Source organism: Amblyomma maculatum, chromosome 5, assembly GCF_055883805.1.
Source record: "Amblyomma maculatum isolate TAMU_Amacu chromosome 5, ASM5588380v1, whole genome shotgun sequence".
Classification (NCBI taxonomy): domain Eukaryota; kingdom Metazoa; phylum Arthropoda; class Arachnida; order Ixodida; family Ixodidae; genus Amblyomma; species Amblyomma maculatum.
Window position 1 is genome coordinate 123,427,654 of NC_139348.1, and position 20,941 is coordinate 123,448,594.

The following is a 20,941-nucleotide window of genomic DNA, read 5'->3' on the forward strand; positions in this document are numbered from 1 at the left end:
AAGTGCGTTGTTGAATCGATCCCAGGTCGTGCGTTTTTTCACTCGGGCGCCGACGCTGCCGACGCCGTCAGTTTTTCGCTGCATGTGGTTCGGCGACTGTGCGTCGGCGTTCCGTCGCGCGGCATGAAGTTCGCAAAGCTCGCTCCATGTGGCTGGCCCTTAAATGTCAAAAGTTAGTTTTCGTTTTAATCTTACGGGCATTTGTGGGGCGGTCCAGTTTGGGCCATAAATATCTTGGGCTTTTTTCGTCAAAAAGACTGGCTTCAGCATTGTTTTTCTATACACAATCGATCTCAAATATATGGCACCCGAGCACAATGCATTGTTTATACCGAACTGCAAGAAAATTCCATTGAATGTCCCTTGCAAAAGTATATGAGTGGTGATCGCCTATACAGAACTTCCGTTCAGTACATTCACTATATATTGAAGTTTCACCTAATGACGCCCCAAAGATCACTTTGTGCGCGGAGCGCGGCCGGGTGCTCTGCCTTGGTCACCAGCTTGCGTCACTCACCCTGTAAAATCGAAGAGGAAAACGTCGACTCCGTTTGAAAAGTGTGCGTGTTTTCAACGCGAAATTCCGGTCATGCAAAGAACCCAGAGTGCGGTGCACCGGTTGTCGTGAAGCGATGCCTGATGGCTGTGCGGCTGCTCAGTCGTGGCCTGCATCACTGACGAAGGAACGAGGTAATCTGCGGTAGCCCAAAGTCAGAAAAACATTGGAGCTCATGATCAGCGGTGGCTTTGCCGAATGCGCCGTACATAGCAGCTTTGGTGGGAGCTAGAGCCCTAACCTCAGCGTCACTTGTGTTGCTCGGAGGCGAGCTCCGACGCTCTGATATCTTACTACCAAATATTTGGAGGTCGCGTCTACGAAGCAGCACACGCATGCGCGCACACTTCCTATATAAATCTGACGGCGCGAGGGCCCTAAATGCTTTTACACGGAGTCGTAGTGGTAGTTCTGGTTACTACTACCACAAAGAGCACATTAGGAATACGAATGCATTAGACATAAGAAAATAACGAAATATATATTGAGATACAAAACGAAGTCAGCGCTTTGGGTGCGTCACAGCTTTGTACCAGGCATTTCCTGGCGGGGCTTCGTTTAAGAAGCCTGGCTTGGCACAGGGTTAACAACTTAATTTTGAACCGAACGCTAGAAATTAGGAGCTAAGCCTGCAAACTGCTGCACTGCTGATTGCCCGCGGTCTATAGACTTTGCACAAGCGACAGTCACAAGCAGCCCGATGCCTTCCTTAGAAACAATTTGAAGACCAGGTGCTCCCTCGTCAGCATTATTTGTGTATCATGCTTCTAGCCCGCCCGGCTGCGGCACCTTTTCTTTTTTATTTCCCGTGCACCGAGCCTTTGTGGGAGTTCCCGAACCCGCCAGAGAATCAGACATCAATTATCCACCCTTCATTTCATTCCTGGTAGGCTGCCCTGTCCGGTTTGGGCACGAGGACCAACAACCTCTCACCGAGCGAGCAAACCGGTTCATGCCACTGGGGCCCTGGACTAAGGAGTGTGCCCATCAGGGATGACTACAACAAATTTACAAGAAATGTTTTCACCACCTTGATAGAACTATTTGACCGTGACATCCCAGGGCGATAAAAATAAAAAAAAAATTCACCGGCTAGACATGTACACGCAGACGCTACGTCTTCGAGGTGCCACGCGTTCGCTCGTTCACGAAATAACAAAAATGCCCTTATTATACGTTAGTAGGCCTCCACAAGAAACCTATATTTATTCCAGTTCTGTTCCCTTTGTAGGTGTTGAGTCTTTTATTGTGAAGGGGGAAGCGGCATGACGAGGGAGTGCGTAGTCATTATAGTTCCCTCGCTGAGGTGACCTCCTCTACAGGCAAAATGCCCCAGATCAAGGGAACAAAGGCTCCTCCCCTTCCCTTGCCCCGACTCTGAGATGCTGCTCGCCCCTTTCGAAGGCGCGATGGACTGGTAGCGCAAGGTACAAACAGCAGTCCAGCGATCTATTTGTGAGCAGGCTTTTTAGGAGTGCGATACAAAATGCTATTCGGGTGGTGTGAACGCCAGTTTCACAGCGCATGTTAGCCGAAAAAACCGGGAATCCTGGTTGTGAAATTCTGTGATTGGTGAAGGCGAGAAAAAAAAAAAAACGTTTTATCAGTGTAATTTTTCTTTGAAGTTGTGCGCATGACATTAGTAAACGTCGACAACCAATTGGGATTGCCAAGCACTCAGAAAATAATAATTCACAATTAAAATATATTTTATTCTGTGCGTGCAGTTTCGGTTTCAGGCTACGCAAGCAAAGCTGAAGCGTGACAAGCCTGAGAATGCGTGACGCATGCGTGCCTTATTTAACGTAAACGCTTACACTATAGTTACTCTAGATTCCCGAATGAGAGTGACTGGAAAATAGCTATTATAAAGCTATTTGAGTGAATCTCACATGGTCTCATAATTCCTTTCGACGTTAGAATCATCTTTGGTTAACCTGGAAGATTAGACTAAATTGTGTGGCAAAAACATTAAAGTATAAATTTGTTACTGAGCGTAGGCGAGCTTCACGCCGAGATCAATGTTTAGTAATATATCTGACGCACAGTTCCAATGCAAGAACGCGGTAATGTACATTTCGTGCCTCAATGACGTCACAGCCTCACAGGTGCCAACCATCGCTGCAAATTGCCTTCCGGGAAAAAAAGCACTTAAAAAAATACTGACAAGGGTAATTTAACCGTGGCCTTATCGGAAGTGAACCGAGTGCTCTACCTTGTGACGAAGATATCATCAAGAAAACGTTTGTAGGGGGGCGGGGGGGGGGGGCAGTGTCACAGGCTGGTACCATCTTTGTTCCCATCGCCGTACCGCTAACTAGAAGGTAGTGCCCTAATTTCCTCAACCTCGTGCCACCCCGCCGCCAATACATGGCAAGGAAGGTCTGCAGCTAGGCGCAAGGTACGCCCAACGCAGTGACTGACTTACCACCGCCACAGGTATACGGACCGCTCCTAAAAAACGCATTCACGCTCGTTCCTAAAAAATCCGTAAAACGCATCCGATACCGCGCTCATGTTACAACACTGGCCCAGTACTGCGAATCGCAAAAAAATACCAAAGGGTTTGCGGTCACAGCTATCCCCGGTTATGACAACCCTTACAATACTGAGTGGAATAGCATTCTACATGACAGCTCACTGTGCCTTATGGACTTAAGAAATGGAACATAAAAAAAAAAAAACGCGAACACTCACGGCAACTGAACATGAGCTCAGCGAATTTGAAGATCGTAAAGCAACGGAAATCAACATAAAGAAAATAAAAAGAAGTCTAGCCGGGATGGTGTGGCCTCTACGCCCCATCCTTTAGCACCGCCTATGACCAAGAATAAACCAGCCCTGCATGTGGCTAACGATAAAGTATCTCCTTGCCAATCTTACGGGTCTACTAGACACCAGACTGCCATAAAAATTGACAATGTGGTGAATGTGTCGAGTCTGCCACTCTCTCCTTCGTAACGAATGTTCTCTAACCTTCTTCCCTATACTACCGGAAAATTCAATTAATTCCTGTTATTCCAGAATTTAGATAAGTTTGCAAGGACCCTGCGTCTGCGTGAGTACTTCAAAAACCATGAAACGAAGCTTCAAATTAACGTACCAGGGAACACTGATCAATCATGGCCACCAAAGGAACACAAGGACAAACATTTAGTGTGCATCGATGCTGTTGAAAAGGATCCTGGCCGCGTATACAAAACCAAAAGCTAAAGCAGTCCGTAGCAACCTGTCACCCGAAGAACGTCATATCCTCGACGCTTTGAGTCAGCGGTCTGACATCATCATCAAACCTGCGGACAAGGGCGGCGCAATTGTTGTTATAGACAAGGAGGAAGATTTAACAGAAGGTTCCCGACAATAGGAAGATAAACGGTTTTACACTAAACTGGCTAGCGATCAAAGAGATTTGGGGACCAAAAAACAACAATCAGCTAAAATCTCAGCTTCAAAAGCAAAATATATCCAAGATATGTTTAAAGCAACGAAGCCCACCAAACCAATTCCCGGGCGATTCTACTTCCGTAAATTCCCAAACCCAACCGTCCCGACTGCCCAATTGTGTCAAGTAATGACTCACCGAACATATTTCTGCCGTCCTTGACTTCTTAAGGACATTATACCAGCTATACCTGCCCACATTAAGGACGCAAATCATTTGCTCAGGGTCGCATCCAACCTTGAAATTCCGGAGGAAAGCTTCTTAGTCACAATGGACGTAACATCCCTTTACACGAATATCCTCCATTCCGATGGCATACGCGCGACAGTGGATCCCTCGGTGTACTTGGAAGAGGAAACCTTCTCCACTATTCTTAACCGAGAGAGAGAGAGAGAGAAAACTTTATTTCAAAAAGAAAAAGAAAAGAGAAAGGAAAAAAGAAAAAAGAGGGGGGGGGGGGGCAGTGAGTGGAGTCTGCATTTCAAGACCCCAGTTGCCTGGGCTGCCGCTCTTGCCTGAGTTACCAGCCAATGCTGGTAACTCAGATCCACCGACCACCAGCAGTACCTGCATTTCAAAAGGAGCCACCCACATCTTTGTAAAACTAGTATACCCTACTCACAGGCCCATAGATTTCGACGGATCTGCTCTGAGCTCGAGGACTTTGACCGCCACGCGGAGCAACTTGAAACAAATGCTCTATAAAAGGAATAACCCCCATCCATTGTTGATGATCCTATTGCGAAATCTGGTGGCCTAGATAGAAATAAAATAATCAGTTTTCAAAAATCACAGGAGAACGACAGGCCAATAAGCCTCGTTCTTACACATTCCATTACACATTCCTCAAACATGCAACGGGTTAATAATATCCTATTGAATCGTTTCAATAAACTCTAGCAAAACAGTTATTTGTCTTCGATTTTCAAACTATTACCGAGAGCAGTATATCGGCACTCTAGAAACTTAAAGAACATTTTAGGCAAATGTAAAACGACCGCCAATACTGATTGTAACCCCGGATGTAAACCGTGCGGAAAACCACGCTGTAAAGTTTGCAGTCATGTGCAGGCGACAAACATTGTAAAAGGTAACTTCTCTGATTTCACCTTTAAGATTAAAGAAACCTTGAACTGCGACAGTGCCAATGTGGTATACATGCTAAGCTTTGGCCATACCGAAACACCATTCAGGTTTCGTTTCAATAACCACAAGGCCCACGTCTACACATTGCCATATCTATATCTCCGTTTTTCAAGCACCTCTGCCTTCCACACCATACTTTCGAAAATATTCGGGTCATTTCCCTCCAATCAGGCTTCCAAACAAGTCGGCAAAGATAACAAAGAGAATCGGACTTCATACACAAATTTCAGACGCTAGCCCACGGAATTAATGAGGCTTTGGGAAACTTTGCTTTTCTCAAAGGCCTACGTAACTAAAAGACGAGATAGCTTTCTCCATCAGCCCACTCCTAAGAATATTCCCCTTTTCACACAAACTCCACTCTTCGTTTTTTAGCTCTTTGTACCTCCTCTTCACCCTCGCCCCCATCGGGCCGGTTCCTTTCCTTGGGACCCGCTCACGGGAACGATATGCCGCGAGGGTGCCCTGCTGTGGGATCGGATTTCGGGACAGTGCATCTGGCCGACCGCTCTTTCGTCGCCGCGGCGGTGCGCTGCCCTTGCTCCGATCATTCCATGGCTCGTCGCCGGGTGGAACAACTGTGTGAAAACACATGACTTATCCCAACGGCTTTTGAACGCCTGCACCGCTGGGGAGCGGACCGTGCTGATATGGATGCTAGCGTTCTTTTTTCGATTTTTTTTTTTTAATATTGTCCTTAAATTTTCTGAATTTCTGGCTTCCCCTGAGGGAGACTTGCCTTGCTTTTAGTGTCTTCGTGGAAGCACTTCGCGTACGTAACATTCGTCGGCTCTCCACTTTCTCCATTTTCTCCCTCTCTCTTTTTGTTGCATTTCTAACCATTCATCAACGGGAGCTTTTACATACATACATACATACATACATACATACATACATACATACATACATACATACATACATACATACATACATACATACATACATACATACATACATACATACATACATGATTTTATGTTTCTATTTCTTTTTACTTATTTGTGTACCGATACTAAGCATAAGCACAGATTGACTGTCCATTTTGAGCAGTTCAACACTTTTGAGTGCATTTTTCAGTTTTGTCGTCAAATTCGTTCATTTTTGTTGTCAATTCCACATTCTAAATTTCCTTATCTAGGATCATTGAGATTTTGCTTTCCAATTTGAGCACGTTTACCCCTAAAAAACCCCCTTCTTACATTTTTTTATTTCTTTATTTAATCTGTTATTTACACTGATTTCATTACCTCGCCATTTCCTGCGACAAATCCATATACCATAGATCATCAGTCACTAGAACCGCAAATTGCGATGAAAGGATTTTCTTTTACACAGCACCAGATTACTTCCAGCACGCCGTGCCTAGTGTGTATTACCGCTATTGCTAATACTACGCCAACAACTTTTCTCCCGAACGACCTGTATAGGCTATAGCTTGAAAAGATGCCGTCGTGACCATTGCTGCACCAAATTGTCGCCATGAGGAAGTAAGGCAACAATGTTCCTTGCCTGTGACTGAAATATGCAGGAAATGCGTGAACAAAGTCTGAGCGGACAGTGATACGAAAACGCCACTTAATTTGGAATCAAAAATTTCAAGCAAACTTTGGGCAGCCTTCAGGGAAGGGTCATGCCATTCCGATTACCATTTAGAGCTGGCCAAGTTGGCAGCTGCTTTGGGATAACGATTCGGACAGACGACATATTTGCCTCCAATAGTACGCCATTCATTGCAAGAGGTCTCCTCCGAGAAATGAGGCAGAGAATGCGTCTTTACTTTCCTGAAAACTAATCAATGTTCATTTCAGGGAAGGCACATTACACAAAATGCTATGCCCCTCTCTCAGTGTTAAGTCACCAAGCAAAACGCTAAAAAACTGCCGCCAAAAAGTGTTTCTGACGTCTTAATAGGCTTGAGGCGAGTTCAACTCCGGCTAATTTCTTTTTTCGTGAAGTCAGCCAAGGTTTTCAGCAGGATCTTTGGATGGGGTCGACAGTGTTATTTAGTGCTTTCTTGCTCAACCAACAAAAACTGGATCGGGACCCCAGACGGTGACAGCAGGAGTGACTATTAACTAATGCTTGTCATTGTGTGCATACCAGTGCAGATGAGTCAGGTCTCAGGTGCCTGACATGCAGACCTTATTTAAAATTTAAGCGTCGCTACGGTGGAGCAATGCCGGCAGATTACGCAACCTAATCCCACCTGCAGCTAGCAACGCCGTCAACCCCTCTTGTTCCGCCCTCAGGCAGATGCAATCTATACGCATGACAGCAAGTACTTGGGTGGAGCACTTCCTGTTAAGGGACAATGCAGCTGGCGGGAGCCTCCGCATGAGTCCAGCTGCATCGCTATCGAGCCTTACGGTCGCGTTTTGGATGGAGGCACTAGGCAGTGCGCCCACAGTGTACTGTGACGTGAGTGCACGTTAAAAATACTGCAGGTGGAGGTAGTTATCAGCATTAGAGTCTTGCACTACAACGTGCTCGATCGAAATAAACGACACATACACATTAGAGCTAACAAAGAACTGCATAGCAGGTTACGAATATTTTCAGTTTTTTTAATCCTTTTTTTTTAATTTAGGGTGAAGAGTTACCTATACCGCGTTTTAAACATCACGTGGATCTTCCAACCTTTTTCAAGCATTACTCGGTAGAGCAACTTAATTTTAGTGGCTCTAACGGACGACCGCTGTAGGCAATACTGTCATTACTACCTGATTTCTCTATAATGACCCCTGACTGTGAAATGCTCGCGCTGAAGACTGCGAACAAAATGTTTGCTGTCGTTTACAGGCCGCCGTCAGGTGACCCAATAAGTTCTGGGTAAAAAAGTTGAATTACTTCTTCACAAGCTTTAGACCGAGTCGTTCTGCAGTCGAAGCTCTTCGGTTTCTCCAAAATACAGGTATAGAGACTCTTGTTTTTCATTTAACGACCAGCGAGGAAGTTTTTAGCGTTATAATGAACCTAAAAGCTACAAGGTGCACCGATTTTGATGGCTTCCAAATTAAACCAGTTAAATTTGTTGCGGATGTCTTAGCACCATGCTTAAGCTACATCTTTAACTTGTCGCTCACATAAGGAATATTCCCTGCACGAATGAAATATGCAAACGTAACTATTATATTAAAAGGAGGCGATAGAAACAAGATGGCTAACTATAGCCCAATTTCTATTCTTCCTGTTTTTTCAAAGGCTTTTGAAAAAGTAATCCTCAAGAGAATCGATGTGTTCTTTTCTAAACATGCCTTAATATATGCCAGTCAGACTGGATTTCGAAAGGGCAAGTCCACGAAATCTGCTTTACTCTTGCAAAAGGAATTTATGTTAAATAATATCGAAGCTAAAAGTTTGATCCTTGGTATTTTCATCGACTTTACAAAAGCTTTCGACCTTCTTAATCATGAAATACTACTCTGTAAACTTGAAAGCTATGGTGTCCGTTGTCTTTCCTTCCAACTCTTTCGTTCTGATTTAAACATGCGCCAGCAGGTCATTTCGGTTGATAATCATAAGTCTAGCTCTCTTTTTATTCAATGTGGTGTCCCGCAAGGTAGCCTTTTCGGCCCGTTCCTATTTAATGTGTATGCTAACGACCTTGCGAGCATAGTCTATCATACAAGTTGTATTCAGTACGCTGACGACACTAGTTTTTTTCTTGTGGGATCTTCTGCCGATGAACTAATAAATAGTACAAATCTGGTTCTTTGTGCTCTCCACAAATGGTCCACAGCTAATGGTTTGGTAGTTCACTCTACCAAGACCAAAGCAGTCTTTTTTCGTCCCCTTAGCCTGAATATTACAGTAAACAGTACTCTGCATCTAGAAAATAACATTATTGGAATTGTAGACAAGTTCAAATCGCTCAGTGTTGTATTCGACTCTCGCATCAAGTGGTCTGACCATATAATGTATAGAAAGCAAGCTTACTAGATCTGTTGGTTTCCTCTCGAGACTGCAAAACGAGTTTTCCCCAAAGCATACGCTCCTTATTTATCACGCTATAATTCAATCTCACATAAGCTACTGTCACCTCAGTTGGGGATCAATATCCAAAACAAATCTAAACATCATTCTTGGTCTCCAAAAGAAGGCAATCGCTGATCGCTGGTGCATGCTACACAGCCCACACAGAAACATTATTTTCGCAATTATATTGCGAAAATAATGTTTCTGTGTGGGCTGTGTTGTGTGTGTTTCGACCGAAGCGGTGGCCTTGTGGTAGAGCATCCGCCTCGCATTCGGGAGGTACCGGGTTCGATCCCTGGTGCCGCCGGTTACCCACCGGTTTTTAAATGGGTACAAGCTTTCCCCCGGCCTGGTGCTCGGCTCTTCTGGGGTGAAATGCTTGGGAAAAGGGGTCACGGCCCAAATAGTTGCGCCGATGTGGCAGTGATTCGTTCCGCCATCGGACAACAATAAGTCCGCCTTGCGCGGCAACAGCCCATTATGTGGCCCTTTTTTTTTTTTTTTTTTTTTGTTGCAGCCGGAGCCGACCTGCTCTGGACTGCGAGGATTTTCTGGTTTTTTTTTTTTGACACGCAGCCCGGGGTTTTTCGTATTCGGCACGGCCTTTGCAGGCCATGGTTGTTCGAAACTAAGCCCCCGAAGGGGCACAGCAGGGTTAGCAGAGCCTCTTCCAAACGCACACCCCTAAAGGAGCCGGGCGCCGGGCCGGGGGACGCTTGTACCCAATTTTACCGGTGGGTGTCCGGCGGCGGGTTTCGAACTGACCACCTCCCGCAGCCGAGACGGGCGCCCAAACCACTCGGCCACGACTGCGGTTTCATCATGTGCATACCATATTTGAGTACCGTCTACTTCACAGCCTTAAATTGTCACCTCAATGCTTAACGGACTTCCTTAAGAATATATCTGGACTTAAGCCTTACAAAAAACCCTTTCAGACAAGAAGTAAACAAATATGGGACGTTCCTCGAACGAGGACGTTATACGGTAACCAGAGCCTTCGTTTTACTTTACCATGTACACTAAATTTATTATTATTCAAACATTTTTACCGCCTCAATTAAGGACTTCAAACTGTATCTCATCACTTCCGCACTGTCTCTCTGTACTTTCTATTCCTTGCCTTAAACATTATTATAATAGTCACTCTATTTTCATTACGTTTTGCCATGTTTTGTGCACACTGTTACATTATTGTGGGCCGTTAATTTACTGTGCTGGTTTTTAACTTGCTGTTTCATTTGTATATATGTGCTCTTTCAGTGCTTCATAATTTTCATGTTATATATTGCTACGAAGATGACGAAGCAGGCAGTGGCGCGGGGCGGAGCGCTTGCGCCAGGCCCGCTGGCCATTAAAGCATATTTCATCGTCATGTCGTCACGTCGTTCTGTTTCTGTTGTGTCGCTGTGTTCCATCGCTTGTCATGCCACCACGTAACATTTGGTTGGAGGTGCGGTTCATCTCCATCCTCGCCTTGCACCGTCGAAGCCAACCATACGCCGGGTCCATCGGCCGAGAGCCCGTGGAGATCGCGGCCCAGCTTTGTCCCAGCCCTTCGTGCTCAGACCCGACCAGCCGCTCTCCCCAGCCCCGTCCCCAGCCCTGACCACAACACACGACGACCAGGAAGAGCCTAAAGCCGACCCTACCGACCCCACGACAAAGCGACCTCACGACCACTCGAGCGAAGACAGCACCCCCGCGCCCAAGCCGTACGGAGAGTCCATGAGCCTTGGCCTTCGGCAAACGGTGAAGATTTGATTTGATGCCTCGGTGCAAGCATTATTTCCATCTTCGCCTTCATTGTGGTGTCCAGCGTTTCATGTCCTAATCCTGTGTCTTTCATCGTCACGTCATGCATTGGATTTCTAGCAATCGATCGGGACGATCGCTCGGTGGTCCCGGGGAATGCTACGAAGATGGCGAAGCGTCCAGTGGCGCGGGGCGGAGCGCTCGCGCCAGGCCCGCTGGCCATTAAAGCATATTTCATCGCCATGTCATCACGTCGTTCTGTTTCTGTTGTGCTGCCGTGTTCCATCGCTTGTCATGCCACCACGTAACAATATGTATATCTTCGCCTTAATGTCACACGTCTTGTTGCTCTGCCATTATTGGGCCTCGGGCATCTCTCACGCTATCGTTGTAGCTTTTCGCCCGAGGCCCCTTTCCTGTATATTACTGGAAATAAATTATTTTTCAAATTTTTTTCAATTCGCGTTATTGCGGTCAATTCGCAAATACGATTGGGCACTTGTGCCGGTTGTAGCGTCCTGGAGTACAGACGCTTTTAAAAGCTCTTTAAAAAAAAATGCTGCTCAAGGAAGGACTGGTGCCATGGTGCTCAGGCATCAAAGTGTATCTTCCGTCGGCTGGAGCCTCAGCGACTTGTGTAGACGAAATTTGTACGGAACTTACGTTTTGCCTGTGGCCACAAGCGTGTTGCGCGATGTTTTATTGTTTCGGTACACGAGTGCATGCAATTCTTTTCCGTGGGTTACAGACGGCATGATTGTTCTACCTTTCCTGCCATTTGCCTCTTCCCGTTGATGGGGCTACTTGCGGACCGAGGAGCGTATGACAGGGGTCCTATAACGTCCATATATGGCGCCGCGGCTGTAGGCAGTGACCAAAATTCTATGTGTTTGGGAGTTTAACTTGTTGTGGTTCTAAGGGCGCTTGCAGGTTTTAGCTCCCGATTAGGTAAAGGTAGACCACTCGAGGAAGTGGGTTATAACCAAAACTGCTACTTATCAAAATTATGATAAAGGGGATCAAGCAGGCAGTGTACTGCAGGGGGGTGCAGCCAAAAAGGGGCTAAACTTGATAGTTGCTGGTGACACAGTGCAATAACTATATACACGTTTTAAGTGGCATATGAGTGTATAAAGTGTCTGGCGGCAAAGAACACACGAATATGAATCACCTAGAAACAGCTATGCTGAAAGACTGCAGGTGCGAGGGACATATTTTACGGCACAAGTGTTGAACATTGGGCAACCAGAATGATTCCCTGCCTCAACGGGTTATCACTGATGACATTTAAGTGCAAATCTACGACGTGGCAGACACCTAGTCGGCACGGGAGGAGCAACCAGCATTTGTTCTGTGTCTAGAGTCCAAAGCTTCTCTATTACTGTAAGTTTTTTGGAATTATTGCTTGTTCCATATAGTCTGCAGAGATGATATTGCATTGGATATTATCTGTGTTGAAAACGAATAAGGCCACAATAATTATGCTGTCATAGCTGTCTCCGACAAGCTCCCATGGGCGAAATTCCTCGACTGATAGCTTTTGTCGATGCCACCAGCCTAATTTGAAATAAAAAAAAAAAATGGGTGATTGCAACGTGCTCATATTATAAGGTGAGAGTGAACTGTAACAGGCTGTGATTGGTGCGACCAACTATTAGCGAGACAAATGTTTCGCTTCGTTTCGCTCACTGTTGGCTCCTTTGATATATTTTATGTCATAATCACCTCCTCATTCCTTTGCGCTTACTTGATCGACGATAATTGTTGATATGCATTGCTTTAACATGTACAGTTTTTGTCAAAAGTGTATAGTCCAATGAGCCTGCTTTTGAGCCGTATAGTTGCGCCAATTTAGCATTAGTGAAAGTCCTTTCTAATGGAGAGAGTAGAACAAATATCTTCTTATCATCAAGATTCGGAACACAGGAAATGCATTGCCAGCCGCAAGAAGTGGCTTAGAAGCAGAGCTCCCAGACCCAACACCTTTGACAAAGGCTGTACCTTGCCGCATGCTTTTTAACCTATTCTACCGGCATATTTTGTTTTCCGTTCTCCTCGGCATGAATGTTGGATATGAAGCTTGAATGGCGGCATTGAATATATACATACTGGATATGTGGTTGTGCTCAGAAACAGGGAAACAAGTGGAGGGGACACTGCCGTTCCTTTGACAAGCGGCGTACATCATGCCAAATGTTCCTGACGTCGAAGATGTGGGATGCAAAGTGTATCTCAATGAACGTCTCATACACATTGGTTCCGTTTACCGACTTCCAAATTCTGAATTAACCAATCAGGGCCTTTTGTATGACTACATGCTTAAACACATGCATGGAAGCAGGGTTATCTTGGCGAGTAATCTAAACCTTCCTGTAGGAAACTGAAGCGCTCTGAATGCGAGAAGTACAGACACCAATCGTATTCTAGATTTTATGTTCACCTTTATGTTTAATCAGCTGCCTTGTTGTCAAGCCTACTTGCATTCAGGGAGCCTGTAGTTCTGTTCTCGACTTCGTTTTTGTCAATGACAAGTTTCTAAAAGCTGAGCCCAAAGTAGAGATACTAGATGGACTGTCGGATCGTAAACTTAACCTATGTACTTTGTTAGTAGCCCGTGCTGTTCGGAAGATTGGCCCTGTCAAATCTATTTTTGCTTTCAATAAGGCAGATGATGCAGCTGCTATGACGTATCTTACCTTTGAATACCAAAACTTCTGTGATTTCTGTACTAATTAGCAATCAAATATTGATATGTATGGCTGCATTGCAATGCATATATAATGCATTGCATCAGAAATTTCATTCCAAGAATTGCTATATATTAAGGAAAAGCACAAGGCCTCGATTACTCGTGATATAATTCACTTAAAACGTAATATCAAGAGACTAAGGCAAACAAGGAAATCATATACAAGACATAGTTATTGCTCGCTCTGGTCTCTATTATTGAACTGCTAAAAAGCTAAGTACTAAGTGCTAAACAACACTTGAGTAGAACCACATTACATCGTTTCGTTACGGATTGAACCTACAATTTTTGGCTTTACATAAACTTTGAACAGAGCTCTCGCCTAGAACCACCAGAGGAAAGCAAAAGTAGGGCAGTCATTTTAATAACTATATACAGTCGGTTATTAAGCGTAATACAAATCATCCTGAATATCCATTTATCAATAATAATGGCGGGAAGAAATTAACTGGCTCTCTAACTATCTTCGAAACTGGTCTGCTTTCAATGTTGTTGGATACTCACGTTAAAAAAATGTAGCGGCCCGGATGGTACCTCGTTCCCGCTGAGGGAAAAGTTCTCAAAATTGTTTCAATCTATAAATCGGCTGCAGTTTCGTCCCCAGTAAATTACCGGCCTATGTCTTTAACTTGTACTTGTTGTAAACTTCTTGATCATATTAACCTAAATTTATTACAGGATTTGTTGAATCCAACAATATCCTTCACCCAAAATAAACTTGAATTTTGACGTGGATTGTCAGCAGTTACTTATTATAGCAAAAATAACCTTTCGCAAACTCTTAATGACCAGTCTGGCATTGATATGTTGTGCCTGGATTTATCAAAAGCCTTTCATCGGATATTGCATACCAAAGTAATTTTTCAAACTCAATAATGTACTCAGAGATGGACCGGTGGCACTCTGGCTAAGGAACTACTTATCCGTTAGGAAGCAATTTTTACAAATTGGTGACCACTCTGTTTTCTGTTTTTCGGTGTACCTGGAGCACTATTCTTGCTCCACTCTTTTGTTTTGTCTATAAAGATGATATCGTTCGTGAAGTAAACGTTAAAATCCTTCTATTTGCAGATTGCATACATTAACTTGAAATCAAGAATAGTGGTGATCGAATCAAACTTAACAATGCATCGATAAAGGCTTGACAGTAGTGTAACGACTGGCAGATGTAAAAAAAATGAGAAAAATAGAACTCTTTCAATATCCGTCTTCAATAAAAAAGGAAATATATATATTTCTCCTTCCTTGAACAACGCGACCATACCAAGTGTGCCGAGCATCGTTATCTTGGCGTTATCCCTTCTACCGACTTGACCTGAACTGTGCATGCACAAGTAACCCAGTAAAACAACACAAGGACTCTTTTTTTCCCAGTAGAACTTTGCAAACTCAATCTTTGAAACTAAACACCTAGCTAATTATGTCACACTTATAGGGGCGATGCTGGACTACGCAAACATAATCTAGTTTTCCCACTCAATGAATTAGAATTTAAATGCGGGAAATTGTGTAGAGGAAAGCTGCCCATTTTCTCTGCGACCGTTATAAGCGCCTGGACGCATCCGCTGAACTTTCACAGTATGCACACCTTCATACTCTGGTTAGAGGAGCGAAATCGCTTCATTTACATTTCCTTTTTCAACCTCTGGATAATTCCTTTACGCTAAATTACTCACATTTTATTCTACTGAAATCTACTCAAGTGACTCGTCAGATTCCTCCGAATAGATTAGAAGAATTTTCCTCCAATAACAACTCTTTCTTTCACTTCATCATCATCATCATCATCAGCCCCACTGCAGGGCGAAGGCCTCTCTCATATTTCTCCAGTTAGCCCGGTCCTGTGCTAGCTGCATCCACTTGACCCCTGCGATCTTCTTTATCTCATCCGCCCACCTAACTTTCTGCCGCCCCCTGCTGCTTTGCACAATATGTGCGAAAATGAAACGAACTGCATCCATCTGTTATTGCACAGTCATGGCTTGATAATTTTCTTCAGCTTGCCAGCGATGTAATCCTCTGTTTTCCTTACTTCTGTCATTGTCTGCGTCTAATGTTCAGTGTACGTTATTTTTTTCTTCAATGTATTCGAATCCAATGCATTGTCCACTCCTGTAATAACCCCACTGGGGTTGACAGCGTCTTGAAATGAACAGAAGAAAATAAATTACGGTAATAAATATAGCTTTGTTCCTAAATTTCCAGATGTATTTGTGCAAAACGAAACCTAATGCGAAGGATGAAGCGTTGTGTTTAAATAACCTAGGATGTTCATTTGGTGTAAAGCGAGCCACAGGGGCAGTAAATGAACCAACAATTCAACGTTTGTGCCTTTCTCCATACAGATAGAAGTCATGAGCACATCCTTGATGGTGCGGGTACTGGCTGTTGGTGTTACCGTTTGGGGTAAGTCATGTTGATCACATACCTTAATCTTTATTCTCCGGTGCAACACAGCTTATCAGCATCGTAGTTAAGGTCTGCAATATGCTTCGCATTTCAGCGCATAGTTTCGAAATCAGCGAATTAGAGTTTGGGTAAAATACAGCTGCCGCTCTGCGCAGGTGCATTGCTGCTTTGCTGGTCCAGTCGTTCAGTTGGATCTGCGCACACTTTCTAGAGCTTTTATTTATCGGCTGTGCATGGGAAGGGGCTGATTCACCATACATTTAAGCTCCTCCGAGTAAAGAGGATCAAGATGTTTGCTGCTGACGCGGTGTATGCAAGCTGTAGCTCTTACTACATTGCCAAACCCTGAAGAAGCGACCTGTGTTTCTCCATGACCCTAATCCAACTTGATGGGAAAGTACATTACTTACAAAAACCAATGGAGGCTCTATCGAAACGCCGCGCCTCTGTCGGATTTGAACCCCGGTGCTTCGGATCAGTAGCCCAGTATCTTAACCAGTGAGGCACCGCGGCGGGTCACTATTGCTCTTTAAATTTGGTGTTGGAAAAAAGGAAGGCGCAGTGTCTTCCTTCTTTCCGGGCGCCCAGACACCTCACAGGTGCATATTATGGCAGTTCGAATCCCTGTCGCTAACTATCCTTAATTTGACTAGTTAAATGGATGCTAAATGCCAAGTGAAATAGTGTGACAGCACCCTAAATGCTGTAGACGATACGGTGGCGTCAGAAGTTTGGCAGGAAATCAGGTGCATATATGCCCAGACATCGTTTGTCCGAATTTTGGTTATGACGATGGCAACGGAAACTGTTTTTCTTCCGAGCGACCTGTATACGCTTCCCCTAACAAGCGTGCTCAGGCAGCTGGATTGAACGTAAATGTGGGCATCACTTACCTGATAAATGTTTATCACAATGTGGGCAAGATTAGGTAATTGTTTTTTAAGTTTTCAAGTTAGGGCTGAACAATCTACTGCGCAATAGAAGGTCTTGAATACCGGAGAGTAGTCCAGTTTATACAATTTCTGAGCCGGCATCGCGGCTAGAAATATGGAAAACAATGTTTTCCACACCGGATATTGGAAAAATAGCTTTACTGCGGGTGGTATATTTAAACAAAAGTACGTAAACTACATTTATATCATAAAACAGCAACACTGCGTCTCTATTTCGTTCAAGCGGTGCCGTTTTTAAATTACATTAAATTTTTAAAGCATTTTTAAAGCTGCATAATGCGATTTGTGATATACGCACCCAAACTTTATAAACAGGGCTAGCCTTCAATTTTGACAGCCTTTCACTTAGCGATTTATTTCAGTGCCTTGCCCAAAAGGTGATGCAGCTGATACAACCCTACTAAAAACCAACAGTTCTACGTGGCAATAACCGCATAAAAGCTCATCTAATCACATAGACTCTCATACGGTGCACGTCATTATCATAAAATATCGTACATAATTTATGATAATGTACAAGAAACCATGAGACCTTGTGCAATTATATGCGACTTGTATGTGATTTCATATGTGAATTGAGTGAGAATGTGTGAGAAAATGTGAGGTTACTGCCTCATGCAATTTTTTCAGTAAGGAATTTTACTAGATCATCCGCTTTTTTTTTCTACCCTTTCACGTACGCTGCTCAAAATAGACGACGTTACTTGGACGTCCCGACTGGGCAGTTGCACGCCTTTGTCGTTCCTTTATGAAAATGTCAACCTCCCTGCCTTTCCTCCTCATCTTCCTCCTCCTTCTCCTCCCACATTGCTCTTTTCAGATGAAAAACCAACAGTTCTACGTGGCAATAACCTCATAAAAGGTCATCTAATCGCATAGACTCTCATACGGTGCACGTCATTATCATAAAATATCGTACATAATTTATGATAATGTACAAGAAACCATGAGTCCTTGTGCAATTATATGCGACTTGTATGTGATTTCATATGTGAATTGAGTGAGAATGTGTGAGAAAATGTGAGGTTACTGCCTCATGCAATTTTTTCAGTAAGGAATTTTACTAGATCATTCGCTTTTTTTTTCTACCCTTTCACGTACGCTACTCAAAATAGACGACGTTACTTGGACGTCCCGACTGGGCAGTTGCACGCCTTTGTCGTTCCTTTATGAAAATGTCAACCTCCCTGCCTTTCTTCCTCATCTTCCTCCTCCTTCTCCTCCCACATTGCTCTTTTCAGATGAAAAACCAACAGTTCTACGTGGCAATAACCTCATAAAAGCTCATCTAATCGCATAGACTCTCATACGGTGCACGTCATTATCATAAAATATCGTACATAATTTATGATAATGTACAAGAAACCATGAGACCTTGTGCAATTATATGCGACTTGTATGTGATTTCATATGTGAATTGAGTGAGAATGTGTGAGAAAATGTGAGGTTACTGCCTCATGCAATTTTTTCAGTAGGGAATTTTACTAGATCATTCGCTTTTTTTTTCTACCCTTTCACGTAAATGACTTAGGCGGTACCACAGAATAAGCGTGCAGGAGCGGTTGCAAAATATCTCGCATTTTTTTTTTAAATAAAGAAGCGTTTATTGAATATTACGAGACACTGGATGGAATAATACTTGCGCGGTAACACTTGTTCAATGTGCTCAGAAAGTGAGCGATCTAGATAACAGATGTCTAGCGAGCATGGTCAGATATATTTTATTGCTGTACGCAAAATCTTTTTTTCTTTCATAAAGTGTTTCACATGAGGACAAAATCTACCTATAATTTCATCCAGCGCTACTTCAACTGCCGTAGAGGTATGATCAATTTTCGTGATGTCAGGAATCAATATACACAACTGTTTAAATTTGCATTGTTGCTAACTGCCTACTGCTGCTTCTTTAGGGATATAGGCAAACACGTATCCCGCTCCGCCTCAAAGCACAAGGACGCAGCAAGAATATTTTTCACAGCATTACAAAAATGTAATAATCCGGTGCTTTACGCAATTTCAATAACGTCAGCCAAAAGCATTTCGTGACACTTTTCCCTTGGGCAGTCTGGAAAAAGCAGAAACGAGAGACGGAACTTCTAAGGGTAGAATTCAGACGACCCCTGAAATGGATTTCATGTCTTTATATCTAAACTATCCAAAATATCAATGCAATCCAACTCGGCTATGTTGGAACATTAATCCGTATGTAAGAACTTCGTTATAGTTACACTCCGTCTATATTTTGCAGCCTTGTTGGCCGTAGCGTGCGGTTACCCGGACATTTCCGCTGACGACAGCGGCACCGCGGCACAAGTGGAAGAAAGCCGTGGGCTCCTTGGGGACGCCATGGAGTGCATCAAGGACTTGGCCAGTGAATTCTATCAACGTGTGGCTGGATTCCTTAGCGGGGGAAACTAGGGCCCACCCTCGTATCCGATGCCAATACCTCCCCGCGATAGTTAACCTGTGTCAAGATGCGAACGTTATCACACATATTGAGCAGGCGTTACATCCTGCAATACAATTTGGAAAGCACAATAGTTTACTTGTTGTTTTCATGTCTGGCTTCAATACGCTTCAAGAACCCAGGATGTTCGCAAAAATGTACCTCTAAAGCCACTCCTATTTTCCAGAACATATACGGAGGGGAATGAGTAATAAAGTGCAAATAAAGCTGGCACACAAATGGAGCCATCACTGTAGATCCTTTGTAAACATACTCCTGCTAACGAATTACTTTCCCTGTCACATGCAGGGGCCCGTGGCCGCCGCAATGCACAGTGCCTGAAGCCAAAGAATCGTAAATGTTTGTCATAGATGATCAAAGCGATTCATCTCGTGTGCACGGGTTGCGTGTCCGCCCGTCAATGATTGCTATACTCACTATGCGCAGCCACCCCACCTTTGCGCTAATGCGCCAAACTGCAACAAGCAAAAAACGGTTCCGGCACTGTGATAAAATTAAATAAATATATATATATGAGGGTGGCGCTGGTGAACACTCTCAAGGTTCGTATACAGACGACATTAATACCCTTGAAAGTAGCAGGTGGGACAGCGGCCGATAAAACTCAGTTGGAAGAGCACCGGACGCGATATTCGGAGGTCGTGGGTTCGGTTCCACCATCGGCACGTTGTTTTTTCTTCTACTTTGTGTTTAATTATCTTTCCCCTAAACAGTTTACATTACTAATCTCTGTGATTATCCAAGTAAACATTAAAAAAAATACATAGAGTACCATCCCCAACGCTTTCCTTGGCCTCGCCGACTGTTGCCTTCTTTCCTTCATATATATATATATATATATATATATATATATGAAGGAAAGAAGATATATATATATATATATATATATATATATATATATATATATATATATATATATATATATATATATATATATATATATATGTGAAGGAAAGAAGCCAACAGTCGGAGAGGCCAAGGAAAGCGTTGTGGATAAAACAATTTTATGTCTTTTTTTTAATGTTTTTACTTGGATAATCACAGAAATTAGTAATGCAATCTGTTTATGGAAAGATATCGCGTCCGGTGCTCTTCCAACTGAGCTACATCGGCCGCTGTCCCCCCTGGTACTTGCTTGGGTATTTATGTTGCCTGTATACGAACCTTGAGAGTGTTCACCATCGCCATCCTCAACCATAGCGGCGGACGTGGAACGTCCTTTGTTACCGCCAGCGTCACGTAGAACGTGACGCTGGCGGTAACAATATATATATATATATAATGCCATACTGCTCGAAGCTCACTGCTCTTTAATGAGGTGGTGCCGGAAGATCTGGGAGATGTAAACGCCAAGTTCCTTTAAAGCTAACCTAAACCACACATATCTGTCTCGCGGCAATGAGCACTTTCATAGTATAGTCGTTATGCCACTGCGAGAGCCACCACTTGTCCGGCGAAGTTTCGGCGAACGCTTCGAAATTTTAATATG

At 43.8% G+C, this 20,941-nt stretch overlaps 1 long non-coding RNA gene across 1 annotated transcript; it reads left to right on the forward strand.

The window, feature by feature from the left end:
• Nucleotides 1-11,931: 11,931 nt before the first annotated feature.
• On the forward strand, nucleotides 11,932-19,944 carry LOC146189412 (uncharacterized). The gene is made up of 3 exons (XR_014707655.1): nucleotides 11,932-12,257; nucleotides 15,969-16,029; nucleotides 19,234-19,944. It is a non-coding gene; the product is annotated as an uncharacterized LOC146189412 (long non-coding RNA).
• Nucleotides 19,945-20,941: the final 997 nt, after the last annotated feature.